Source organism: Colias philodice, chromosome 6, assembly GCF_061535455.1.
Source record: "Colias philodice isolate Cphi_HAF_F1 chromosome 6, ilColPhil1 Martin Lab GWU primary, whole genome shotgun sequence".
In the NCBI taxonomy this organism is placed as follows: Eukaryota; Metazoa; Arthropoda; class Insecta; order Lepidoptera; family Pieridae; genus Colias; species Colias philodice.
The window spans coordinates 2,864,981-2,879,471 of NC_143091.1; the positions used below are offsets into that span (position 1 = coordinate 2,864,981).

At 33.3% G+C, this 14,491-nt stretch overlaps 1 protein-coding gene and 1 long non-coding RNA gene across 7 annotated transcripts in view; both read left to right on the plus strand.

Moving 5' to 3' along the window:
• Nucleotides 1-5,751: 5,751 nt before the first annotated feature.
• Nucleotides 5,752-6,537, plus strand: LOC149487542 (uncharacterized). The gene is made up of 3 exons (XR_016315684.1): nucleotides 5,752-6,101; nucleotides 6,228-6,289; nucleotides 6,364-6,537. It is a non-coding gene; the product is annotated as an uncharacterized LOC149487542 (long non-coding RNA).
• Nucleotides 6,538-11,872: 5,335 nt separating this feature from the next.
• Nucleotides 11,873-14,491, plus strand: part of Mef2 (myocyte enhancer factor 2) — a 54,458-nt gene continuing 51,839 nt past the window's right edge. For 4 of the 6 annotated variants that reach the window (XM_089696046.1, XM_089696048.1, XM_089696050.1 and 1 more), the window contains exon 1: nucleotides 11,874-12,099. The gene's annotated coding sequence lies outside the window, so the exon portion shown is untranslated. Of the gene's footprint in view, nucleotides 12,100-14,491 lie in introns of all 6 variants that reach the window. The other 2 variants (XM_089696047.1, XM_089696052.1) reach the window with 2 other exon arrangements.

Consider the following 14,491-nt stretch of genomic DNA (forward strand, 5'->3'; position numbering starts at 1 on the left):
ACCAAATCTTAACGGTCTGACGCATTTTATGTTTTTCTGGTCTGCAATAAATGGTGTCTCAAATACTGGCGGATCACTTGGAGCCTGTTGAAGAAGAAGATATTTTAATTCCGTGATAGGTACATGAACGATGGCTTAGTACTGAATTAAAATATATTTAAAAAAATGACATATATTTGTTCCTGTGATTTGTTCATTAAATGAGAATATACAATAGTAATAAGTAAACACGCATGTCATAAAACTCAAGTCGAATCAAATCTTTATCTTTATATGAATATGCAATATGCATATTATAGATTTTATTTTGATGTGTTTGATTCAGATATTCAGTATCTCTCGTAATTCAATAACGCGGATTAAATAGCTTGATTGAGCGAAGTATTTATATAGTTTAAGTTTTAATACTTGACTTATTTTAAAGATTTCGCTTACCTTGTATCTATTGGTCCCTACAGGAGACCCAGCGTAAGGTATTCCATAGAACTCATAGTATGTACTTAACGTACCGACTACTGTCCCTTGAGCTATTCTGACTTGTGGATAGCTCGTTTGACCGAAAACTCCACAGGTGAGTACAAACCCTATACACAGAAATGACCACATCATTGTTCTTAGGATAACAAAACTGAAACTGTGGCCGTGGTGTAGAATTGTATAAGTGCCTGAAAATATCTTCATATCTTATCGAACTATTGATTGACATCTGATGCTAGATTAAGAATATTTTCATGCGTAAAACCAGAAATCTATCATCTCACTTATCTCGACGATAGTTTTAGTTTTACTTTGTTTGTTTTATTAAACTGGAAACGTCCACATTTCGTACGCTACTATAATCAGGAGAATATACCCCGGTTAAACTAGGTCATTGAACTAATAGAATTTATTAAAAAATCGTCTTAAAAGACCATTTGTGTCAATATCATAATTTCAGTTTAATTGTAGGGAATTTGAACCTTATGTGGTGTGCGTAGCGAATAATTTTTTGCTAGTGTTGTGTCGGTGTGGTGTTGGTCCCATTTTTTCAGTTGTTCCCTTACAGGGGGTGAGGTAACGTAGGTCCTGAGGGGGTACACATGTGGCACACGTGTCACAGCGACTCGTTTTCATGAGAATTTCTGATTCATTGACTTTTGCCATTTCATTTTATATAATTACTAGCGGTCCGCCCCGGCTTCGCCCGTGGTACATATGAAAAATAGATGTTGGCCGATTCTCAGACTTACCCGATATGCACAGAAAATTTCATGAGAATCGGTCCACCCGTTTCGGAGGAGTATGCAGACTAACATTGTGACACGAGAATTTTATATATAAGATTATTGCGAATGAATCATTAAAGCTTTAATTGTTTTGAAAATATACCAAAAGCACTCTGTCGGAAAAATGCACACTTAAAGAGCATAGACACATTTTGTATTTATCGTTCAAAAAAAAACATCGAAATATGTAACACGATACAATCACTTCCATTATATTCAATTTTGAACAAAATTTCTTTCCTTCAAAAATGAACAACGTCGCAGTAAACAAAGTAGTATTTTATCTAACTTTATCTCCCGGATAGTCTTCCAGCGATGGTCCTTAACATGTGGTACACTACGTGGGTCTAGCACAAAAAACGTCCTGTCGTATTATCATGTGAACAGCTATGAATTATTGAACCTTATGCTATTTGTTTTAAGATACAAATTGCATTAAAATTCTGGGATGATACGTCTAATGAGATCTTCATATCACCTTGTGGGAGACTCCAATGCAAAGGCAAAGGTTTAAGAGTGCGCAACACATTGCACTAATCTTTACGGAGACTGTATTTTTTGTTATTACTTCGGATCCGATGCATATTAAATGTGCTTACCTATCTTTTTTAAAAACTTTTTCTGTGCATTTTTATTAAGCTACTAGCGGTCCGCCCCGGCTTCGCCCGTGGTACATATTTACGTTTTCTCTACATAAAAACCATCCTCGTACTTCAAGGAATATAATAAAAAAAGAATTATCGAAATCGGTTCAGCCGTTCTCGAGTTATGCGCTTACCAACACATTTTGCGATTCATTTTTATATATAAGAAGATTCTGAATTAAATATCTTGGGAATGTATTTACGCACGGCAAATAAAAATGAATGCAAATATTTCTATAAAACACCTTTAATACAAATCATCTGACCGGTGAACTAAACCATAGTTAGTAGTGCCTTCCAAGCCAGAGGTCGTATGTTCGATTCCCACCCAGGGCAAATATTTGTGTGATGAACATAGATGTTTGCTCTGTGTCTGGGTGTTTATTATTTGTATAAGTATTGATTTAAAATTATGAAGGTTTGTATATTTATTAGCCATTTGGTTTCCATGACATAAGCGAAAGCTTAGTATTGGATCAGATTGTGCCGTGTGTGAAAATTATCCTGATATATTTATTTATTATTATCTGAATGATCCACGAAACGATTTTACGATACATAGTATCATAGGTATCTACTTAGAACAGTCTAAGATGATATTGAAAATAGCGCGCTTACTCTTTCGATAACATATATTATTCGACTCAAGAAGTACTTGGTATTTTGTTGTATTTACTGCGTATTTCCTTTACAGAGGGCAACTGCAACATTATAATTAGTTCTAGGCTTTTATTACGACTTAACCCGCAGTCACGTTCTGCCTGTATTTTGTTTTCAGCTGCTTGTTTGCAAAATAACGACGTGAATGAAACTTGATACGAATCGTTTCAACGTCTCAGTTAGGTTATTATTACAATTAAATCTCAGGGGTATTTTGTGTAATAATATTCTAATTTTGTTGGAATATTTGCGTTGAATGTAGAGTTCAATTCTTGCGTCGAAGTGGGTAAAGTCAATATTTAAATTAACGTTTATTTATTTCTTACGTCAAGTAACTTGAGAGTGAAAGAGACAGAAAATTTATTTATGTAATAATCCATACTAATATTATAAATGCGAAAGTAACTCTGTCTGTCTGTCTGTTACTCAATCACGCCTTAACTACTGAACCAATTTGCATGAAATTTGTTATAGAGATATTTTGATACCCGAGAAAGGACATAGGCAACTTTTTACACAAGCAGCAGGCAGGCAGACAAGGCTACTTTTTACCCCGGGAAATATGATAGGTTTTATCCCGGAAATCCCACGGGAACTGGAACTATACGGGTTTTTCTTTGACTGCGCGGGCGAAGCTGCGGGTGGAAAGCTAGTAGCTAATCTACACTAATATTATAAAGAGGAAAACTTTGTTTGTTTGTTTGTTTGATTGTAATGAATAGGCTCATAAACTACTGGACCGATTTTAAAAATTCTTTCACCATTCGAAAGCTACATTATCCACGAGTAACATAGGCTAGGTTTTATCCCGGAAATCCCACGGGAACTGGAACTATACGGGTTTTTCTTTGACTGCGCGGGCGAAGCTGCGGGTGGAAAGCTAGTAGCTAATAATTAATAAAATGTTAGTTATAGGTGGTCAAGATAAAAAGGTTTTAAGTCACGTAGCATCAGTGTATAATTCCAAAGTGCCTTACCTTCCTTCCGTACCTTCACCAATATATGAATCATGAAACCTTCTCGAAAATCGCCTTAATGGAAAGGACGTCAACACATTCTCGAGGTATCTGGTATTGATGTGACATTGATTGCGGTGATCGGTTACCATCAGGTGACCGCTAATTTCCCTTTCAATATACTTTTCTATAAAGAAATATATATATGTATAACAGCTGTATTGAGAGTTGATAATAGTGCCTACATAAATGTATAAGGAAATGGAAAATTTTCCATTTATATATTTAAATTTTAAATGGAAAATTAATACGTTAAAGTCCTTTATATTATACTAGCGGTCCGCCCCGGCTTCGCCCGTGGTACATATTTCGCAATAAAAGTTAGTCTATGTTCTTTCTCAGGGTCTAAAGATTATCTGTGCCAAATTTCATCAAAATCGGTCCAGTAGTTTATGCGTGAAAACCATACATACATACATACATACAAACCTTTCCTCTTTATAATATTAGTATAGATACATGATCGGTGTATGGCTATTAAACAAGATCACAGTATATAGACATTTTTACACATCGGTTTAGTTCATAGGTACCTATTTTATAATAATGTACCTACCGTCATTATCCTGAAAAAAAAATAACAACTATTGGCTACTCTATGCTTGATGAAAAGTAATATAACTTACTCATATATTCAACACAATACTCGCAGCTCGCTACTTGTGAATTATATTGGAGCTTATTGTACATATTTTCAGTAACGATCATAATAATAGTTGGAAATTAGATTACTATGCTGTTTCAGTTTAAATAGCAATATCCCTTTCTATTATCTACAAATCCAATATAAATCTTACATTATTATATTAAACATTAAAAAAACTGTTATTCATCAAAATCTAACTAATGTTCTACACGTACCTACTTTATATGACGCGCGTGGTCGATTAACTATAGATACTTAGGTAGAATGCATATAGCATAACATAATGTAGACATAACGTTGTCTGAAAGTGCATAAACTAAATCTAGAGATTTCGATTTCACTTTATCGAAAGTACTTTCAGTACAAAACGATTTAAGTGCATTAAACTCCTGGGCGAATACTGCCGTGCGCACGCGCCGCCGTCAAGGGGAAGCGGACGAAAATAGACCAGCCTCATACCAAACTACTCGGATTCTGGCGTCTTACAGGCTTGGTAATAATCACTGAAAACGTGACATTTCGTTCATATATCGTTGAGGAAATCCTAAGAGATTGCTTAATTTTACAAAGGATTAAGATCCTCTAAAGATAGATTCCATTTTGTTTTCATGTATCAAATTACATTTATAGGTACCTATATTTGACAGTAAAATACATTTTATTATTAAGTATTACAATTATTGTTGAAGAGAGCTTACAATTTATTTCCATTAAGCTTTTAAGAAGAACAATTATGGTGAAAATTTGTATGGGGAATGAACGAAAGAATCCGTAGGAGGAAAGCTATAGTTGGTACCTACGCGCTACGTAATACCTACGTATACCTATCCAAAATAGGAAACTCAAATATGCTGTAAACTCTATGTAGAGATATAATTTACAGTTCCATGTAATTTATGTACGTTTGTATTTTGATTTTTAACTTTATTCATCTCTTTTAAGTTAATTTTTAAATTTCGATGAAATACCTAGAGAGTATGTAATTTTAAATCTTTGAGCATCGGATCGGAATAAAAATATTAATTGTGCTTATCTTTAATTTTTTGATTCAGTACATTTGGTATATAAAGTATATCTTACACATGAGATAATTAAAAAAAGTTGCTCTATTTAATGCAATTTGACCTCAGAGCCAAAAACAGCAATTTAAAAAGTCAGTTGCTTTCATTGTAATTTTTAATCACATTTTATCTCATTGTATTTAATTGTTTCTGACTTTGATTTCCAAAATATTTTTGAAAGTATTCCAATTATGCAATAATATAACCAACAAGCAAAACTAGGTACTTATGTTAAGGTGATGAATTAATTTTTCTAACATTTACGGCCCTTTTTAAACCTTCGTAATTTTTATATTATTAAAGTTGTCGTGATGAAAATTCTTGACAAGAAAGTTCAATAGTAACACAATACGTCTACCGTTTTAGAAACATGATTCCATGATATTTTCTCGATAGAAAAAAAATACAAAGTTCTCATAGTTATTTTTTTTTAATCTCTGGCATCTTCAAAATAACAAACGTAAAGTTACGACTTTTTGGATATTAACTATAAAATATACAACCTATACGTCTACCGTGTTAGAATTTTGAAATATGCGATGGTTTTGAAATAAACAAGAAATACTTGAAATTAGCGTGCGACCAGCCAATATAGCGAGAGCCGCCCTGTACCTTCCTACCCCGATCGCTGCACGAGTCATTCCCGCTACGGCCGTCACACGGGGAACTTGTGTCGCTTGCGCAATCGTAAAAAAGGGTGACAACACGATAAGACAAAATGAGACAAATGGGGACAATAAAGAAAATAAGAAGAAGAAACATAAAGGTTGGAGGAAAAAGAATGCTTACAATTGGAACAAATTAATGAAGTAAGTTGGTTTTATTTTAAATTTGATGATAATTGTATTATAGACGATGTTTGATATGTACCCCTGTTTTAAGTACATAACGAATGTGTAAGATTTTTTCATTTATAGCATAAATAATCTTTTCAGAAATCCGGAATCCAGAAGGAAAATAAACCCACTGATTGTTCACAATGTGAACCCACTCCTTCGTAAGTACCTTTATTCAGTCAAAAATGTATGTTATCAACGCTCTACTGGTTTTATCGCATGATTCCATTTTTAGCAAAAAGCAACAAAGTGCAAAGAAATAAAAAATCATAGTGAACTTAGTGGAAGTATGGTGGACGTAATATGGAATTATGGAACAGGAGCTCGTTGGAGTAGTAATATTATATTTTAAAAAAATACGAAAAAATTTCAAGAATTTCTTAGTAGGTGGTAGATAAGTATGTTGTATAAAGAATTTAATGTTGATATTTATTTCATTTATACTTACTACACCTGTGCGGGAAATTGCTTAGTACTAAAACCGGTTTATATTCATATTTACATAGTAATGTGAGTTTTCATTTCGAAAAATTTTGTGTAAGTATATTAAATTGAGTTCCTGGGTGATCTGGAAACACAATTGGGCCCGGAGGATGGCGCTGCAGTCACTCCTCCTAATCACATGAACCGATTTGGATGAATATTTGTGTGCACATTTCATTGTTGTGGGATGATTGGTTGATTCGTTTTCACATTAGCTAATATTATGTATTTTTGTTGTTAGAAAGTAAACTTAATTTAATGTTTATAATATGTACATTATTATTGGTATAAATAAGCCAGTGTTCGTCTCACATTGCTGTACCTGCCTACCTATCCTACCAGGGCCTAACTTTGTTCTGGCTATTTTATTTTGATTATTTGTAATGAATAATTACAATTATAATAGAGTGCAAAAAATAAATACATGCGTCAATATATTTTGTGTTTTTTTTAAACAATTTTTTTATTTAAAAAAATATCATTCCGACCGCGGCTTTGCCCGCGTGGAATTAGGTTATATCGTGAATCCTGTTTTATCCCACAGAAGTGTTCAGTTCGGATAAAAAGTATCCTATGTGTAAATCCAGGCAATTGGCTATATTTTATCAAAATTGGTAATGTAGTCTTGACGTGATTAAGTAACAGTATACAAATTAACATCCAAAGTTTCGCATCAGTTTTACTGTATTAGCGATATCTTCCACTCTTAACTTTGACTGAGAAGAATTAGGGTTTATAACTTCTTTCAGAAATAGTACCTTTCATTTCTGGGCATGATGTAATATCTACGTCAGCATCAAATTCTATCTAAATCAATTCAGTAGTCCGCGTAATTAGGTACCATTTCATTTTTTCAGAGTAACAATATTTTTTGTTACTTATTTTAAAGATTATTTATAACCTGTATTATTTTGTAATAAAGTAAACATTACGAAATAATAATAATTAATAATTATTAATAATGTCTACGTAGTTGTTAAAAAGAAGATAATTTTGTGTTTATAAGCAAGAAAATAAAACCAATAAATCAACAATTAAATATATGTATAACAATATTATAACTGTATGACGACTCCATACATGTTTGTCCCGAGTCGGCCAGCGGCAGCGCGGCGAGTATGCAAGAATGACTTCGCGCACACCCGCGTTCGCGATAGCGAGCTATTAGACTCCGCCCGCCAAGCAGTGGATTTTTTTTTGTGTATCGTCTTAAGATAATATTATAATTTAGTTTATACTAGCGGTCCGCCCCGGCTTCGCCCGTGGTACATATTTCGCAATAAAAGGTAGCCTATATCCTTTCTCGGGTATCAAAATATCTCCATACCAAATTTCATGCAAATTGGTTCAGTAGTTTAGGCGTGAATGAGTAACAGACAGACAGACAGAGTTACTTTCGCATTTATAATATTAGTATGGATTATTCTCTAAAGAAGACAATATAAGAGAAATATATATTTGTATGTCTGTAAGTTTAATATTCCTAAAACAGGTGGACGAATTAAAATGTGATAATAATTATTATTCTCGTCACAGGCTGATGTAAAAGTTATTGAAACAATTTGGTTATAGTTTTCTATATTTAATTATTTGCGTGTCATTTTAGCGAATGAAATCAAATCATCATAATATATTATGTGTTGTTTGTTGTTAATATATAGTATACATTTATTATGTACTTAAATAAAACGAGTTGTAAACACTTGTATATAACTCGTTTTCTTTTGTGTGCTTTTTTATATATGCAACGTGAAAGGTGTCTTGTAACAGTAATTCTTTGTTTTAAGTATTATGTACTTACCGATATTTATACCTATATTTTCTTATTATTAAATAGGAAATACTTATATACAAAACATACATTTACAAATTAAGCTGCTCAATATTTTTTTTTTGATATCATATCGCAAATTCTAGACAAAAACTAGATATTTACGCGATTCGTCTGCCTTAATTTACATATAGAGTAAACATATTTGGGAAAAAATGCGGAAATTTTAAATATTACACAGTAGTTATATTGTAAACATAAAATTTAATATTCTACTTGTACTTTATGTAACCACTAACCAGTCATGATTGTAATTGTAATGTACAATATTACAACACGGCCTTCACTCTACAATATTTATTATCTTAATTAAATGTACGATCAACTTAATTATTGAGAATTGTCCTTAAATGTGACCGCTTTTATTGGTCGTTAAAAATACTTTTTTTTATCAATTAGGACAAATGATTATTGATGTATGAATTTATATGTGCATTATGTACTTCAATTATTTTGTGAGGTAATTAATGATCACATTGGCATTTTATGACTTCTTCTCTGCAATAGGTATCTACCGTTTTCCGAACATTTATTTATTTATTCATACTTTATTGCTCTGAAATAACTTAAATAGGAACTTAATCTAATTATAATTTAAAACAAATGGCGGTCTCAAATAGCGATTTCTTTCAGACAACCGGAAAGAAGTTAGAGGAGAGGAATAGGGCAGAGCATAAATATATAATAAGTAAGAATATATAGCATTGATAGAAACTAAACGATAATTAATATCGGACAATATTTAAGCAGAGTTTTTCCTAATAATTCATTATAAATTGAATCTTGTACTTAAATATTCCTTATTTTAATCAAAACCAATCAATGTTAATTAATTCTCCGTTTCTAAATTCAATTTAGCTGCCTTATATTCCTTATATCCTTATGAATTCTTCTTATTGTCATAAATCATTATACTATTAAGTTGGATTAATGTAAGACATTCATGGAATATATAAAATAGTGATAATATTAATATTAGTAAAAAATTGCAATATTGCAAGCGTTCCAAGATGATAATACGATCTTGGTTTCCGTTTACAAAAAATACTTATACCTACGCATACAATTTATCTTCTTATATATAAAAATGAATCGCAAAATGTGTTGGTAAGCGCATAACTCGAGAACGGCTGAACCGATTTCGATAATTCTTTTTTTATTATATTCCTTGAAGTACGAGGATGGTTCTTATGTAGAGAAAACGTAAACATGTACCACGGGCGAAGCCGGGGCGGACCGCTAGTATAATTATAATATTAACTTCAAATCAAATTAATGTTATGATATTAAATCAGGAAATACATTTGTATTCTTGCATGTTAACATGTTAAATAAATCGTTAAGTACTTCAAAAAAACAAAAAGTTAGTAGTTAGGTAGGTATAAGAAAATAATAGTTATCTACTAAATCATTTTTTTTCTATCTTGTTTTTAAACTTTTATGACTTCATTTATTTAATACTTGAGACTTTAATTGGTGCTCTAATACCTAAATGAATTTATTTTATAAAATACTAGCGGTCCACCCCGGCTTCGCCCGTGGTACATATTTCGCAATAAAAAGTAGCCTATGTTCTTTCTCAGGGTCTTAAAGATTATCAAATTTCATCAAAATTGGTCCAGTAGTTTATGCATGAAAACCATACATACATACATACATAAAAACCTTTCCTCTTTATAATAGGTATTAGTATAGATAATATGTCTTAATTAATTGTTATAAAGTGAGTTATTATAGGCGTTTATTATTTATTTAGGATGTGATTAAGCTAACAAGGGACTTTATCAGACGACAGATTTATTTCAAGGGCTGTTACTGTAAAAACATAAGTTTCTATAACTTAATTAAACAGTTATAATAAATAGTCTAAGGCAATGGGGAGCTTTTTTATTAATTCATTATAGTTTTAGAGTGTATAACGGTTCTAAAATTACTAAATGAAAATAGATTTTAGAATTGTTTGAGTAATGTGTATTGTCGTGTAAAGGTCGTGTAGAATCTTATAAAAACAAATATTTTTTTCTTTGTTTTTACATATGACATTGAATATTTTAAATTGAACAAATGGCAATTGCTGTTAAGTATTTTTGGAACAAGAAAAAATAGTTTTCCAAGATTCGTTCTACGTTTACTTTTAATAATTTAATTTCTTGGTTTAATGAAGAATAGTTGTGTTTGTACATCGCAATAAAACTTTAGGTTTCACTCATTAAATTTGATGAGGTTTCTCCCAAGAAACTTTCTCCTTTAGCCTAATAAATCCATCACTATGGATAATAATAAAATAAGTTATCTACGAGATTGGATGTAAAAATAAACATATTGAAAAAATCCGTTTCAATATTGTGCAAATAAATCATCTCTTTAAAAATAAAACAATAGAGAATTAATTATTAAAGCAAAAAAAAATCCAAAGCCGTCTTTTTACGAGGTACGCTTATGCAATGCAAATATGCAATCAATTATTATTAACATCACCTACCTACATATTATATGTATTAATATCCTCGTTTTATATAAGTACCTACTGTAGATTGTAGACGTATATTAATTCATAAAATACTCCTTTTTCAATATATACGCACGTTTATACATATATATTATGAAGGTACCTAAACGAGACAAATATAATAGCACAATTATTCGTAATTTAATAAAAGTTCCTCTTTCAAATTGAAACTTCCACACAGTCTAGAATAATTCAAGCAATTGCAAATTGTGCTCTCAAATAAAGTAATAGAGTTCGATTTATGTGATTCGGCGTGATTGTTATGAAATCCGACGTGGGTGTTCAATGGTCGAGCGGTGAGGCCTGGAGACAGCTGTCGCCCCCTCGGGCGCACTAAGGGGTTTGTTTACAGCACTCTCTAATGACAGAAACTATTACCACGTCTATTGACTTACTTCCTTTCAGACATTCCTGAGGTCATTTCATTGAAAGCATACCTGAATAGAAACTTATTAAACTTTAATAAAATAATCGTTCCAAAGTCCCATAACGACAAAACAATAATGTGTTTAATTAATCCCCGCTGACACCATTCAATTCTCGTTCTACACTGATTTATTGTGTTGTTTATGTACGCCATAGGTATAATAACCTCATCTGGCAGTCACCCAATATGTGGAATACTGCCATAAAACATCTTATTGTTCATCAATAAATAAAACGAAGTAATAATAATTGCTTAATCGTGTATTCGTTATTCCTAAGGAAACTTATTATGCATATTTAATGGACGAAAATTTGTCGTCATTTTCCGCCCGCAAGCACACGCCCAAGCTGAAGAAAGCTCTGTAGGGCGGGCGACTTCCTCACCGGCAGCGCCTCCAGCGGCCGTCTCGCGAACCTCTGTTCTCACGGCCATTGGCCGGGCGCCGTGACGTCACCTGGCCGCCGACCAATGGAGGCGAACGCGCTCGTGCTCGGCCGCAGTTGTCGCCATCGCGCCTTCGTATGAGTTGTGTCGCTCCCGACCCCTGCCCCCGCGTCCCGCGCTCGTCTCGCCCGCATTCTAGTCGTGGGTGTCGCGCTGTGCAGTCTTCGCGTGTGTCGCTCAACTTAGTGCGCCGTTTGTGAGTGCTTTAGTTTTCGCTCGAGTGACAGTGTGACGAAGGAAACCAGTAGCCCATCGCGGAGGATGTTAACAGCTCACGGTGAGTGATACTGCCGAGTCGTCGGACGCTTATCTTTAAAGCGGCGCCACGTGAACGCGCTCTATTTATAAAATGTAAACACTCCGCTAATTTGATTTGAGACGATATTGCAGTATTGGTCTGAGCGCGGACATACGTCGGAGCGACAATCGGTCGTAATAGTCTGCGTCGGCCAAGATTGCTGAGTTCCTGTAAGATGATCGTAATAGTGTCGCGCTATTGTACGGGATATCTCATATAAAAAGTATAGATATAATTTGTTTTAATGTCACCAGTATAATGAGTATAATTTGCTTGGTAAAATTGCCCGGCTCGGCTGGTTGTCGCCAGAACGATAACGTGACCTTGGGATGCAGTGCCGCGAACGCCGGCCGGCTATGGCAGCGCACATAAAGAAAATGTTAGTCAACAACAATAGTTTAAAATAATTTTTATTTGGAAATCTCTACTTTATTGTAGAGATAATCTAGTGCTCATTTTTGAATAAAAAATATTTTGTTTTCATTCTGATGACGACAAATTAATTTTACGACGAGAGCGGTTTTTGGACGCGCTTCAATTAAAGACAAACGACTGTATTTAAATGACTAATAACTTTCAATGAGTAATTGTAATGAACATAAACGCCATTGTTCCAGAATCCAGACATTATTGTGTTTAATTTCTGCGTAATTTTAGAAGTAATTACAATGTTTTTCTTAGAACGTCAATAGCAGCGACGAATGAGGACTACTTAATATTTCCTATTAGATAGTTTACAGAAGAGTAGAGCTGCTATTTTACTTATTATTTTTATTGCAAAAAGTCCTAAGTGTGTAGGCTGTGGATTTATTATATGTCAGTCATGTTTGTCCGGTTGGGTTACCTCGATACAGTCAGGTTCGAGCAGTCGGCCCTCCCTGTTCCACATACTTGCGCCTTCACGACCATTCCGATGGCCACTAGGTCCCTTGGAAACAAGATGTTTCCAGAACCTAATCGCACACCTTCGCGCTCGGTGATGTTATCACTTTAATGGGCAATTTAATTTCAATACTATTACTAAGCAAATGTTTTCGAATAAAAATGACCTCGAAGACTCGTTTTGAAATCCTCAAAAAACGCGCGGCAAAAACAAAACTTTGTAAAATTATGAAGATTTGGGATTCTCATTCGCACTTACTCACACTCGTTTATTTGAAACAGCGCTTGGCACATTAGCTGCGATCGCTATCTCTTTTTGTAATGAGATGATAGTGTGCGTGCGAGCGGGACGGCCGTAATTCGCATCGAGCAAGCGAACCGGCCATGCGAGATGCTCAGTCGTATCATAAATATTAATCAGGCGCTGGTGTCAACAGCCACCGCGTAACGTGATATCGCCTCGATCCACTGCTCGCCTAGTACTCGGTAGGAGCCAGACAAGTCTATACTATCGAAGGACACGACAATTGACAAACAACCATACTCAAATAGTTATAACAACAGCTAGTAGCTAACTGATTGCGAACTAGCTCCAAGCATTTATCAATCGACGCTACATTTTCTCAATATGAGGCGTCCATAATTTAGCATTCGATAAAATATAACTGATAATGAATGCAATTGTTGACCTGTAAACAGGCATTTTGGAATACATTGTCAATAATGTAAATAAACGGCCATGCATTGCCTCTGAAACCTAATACTTTGTGTAATAAGTATAAAAAATATAAAATAACGATTGATAAAATATCATTCCCATCATTGAAATACCTCTTACGCTTGGTTAATGCTATAAAATATAAAGATATCATAATAATAACATAAAAGTTAATATTCGAGGCAAATAGCCGCATTGCAAATAATTAACTAAGTAGAAATTATGATAATAGTTATCGTATGCACATCCGTTTGCGCTTGCGCATTCAGCCATGACCTGCCCTACAACTTCGTGATTAGTATATTATGTGGACGTTCAAATTGTTTTTTCTTTGATACAGTTACAATTTAATAAGACAAACATTTTCCTTATTTCTAAATGAAATAAAAATGGAGAGTAAAATAGTTTTTATTTTTTGTTACTAAATAAAACTATGGCGAATAAAATGTTAGTCGAGTTTTTTTTTAACTTAAGACAAACCACTTATCTACTGGAAATCATCTAAAATATCTAGTAAGGACCTTTGCGAATTTAGTTTATATTGAACTGTATAAAAATATAGATTAAAATATTTTAATACGGGAAAACTTACCAGGTACATGACCTAAGAATTTAAAATTGACCGTATAAATGTAAATTTTTTGTATGTGGCATATGATTAAAATTATCTCAAATTTATTTAAAATGAAGATAACTGAATTATTTAAGCTATTATAATGAAGAATATGATAATTTCTGCCTTTTTTCCGAATACTTCTTAGCACTTTGCTC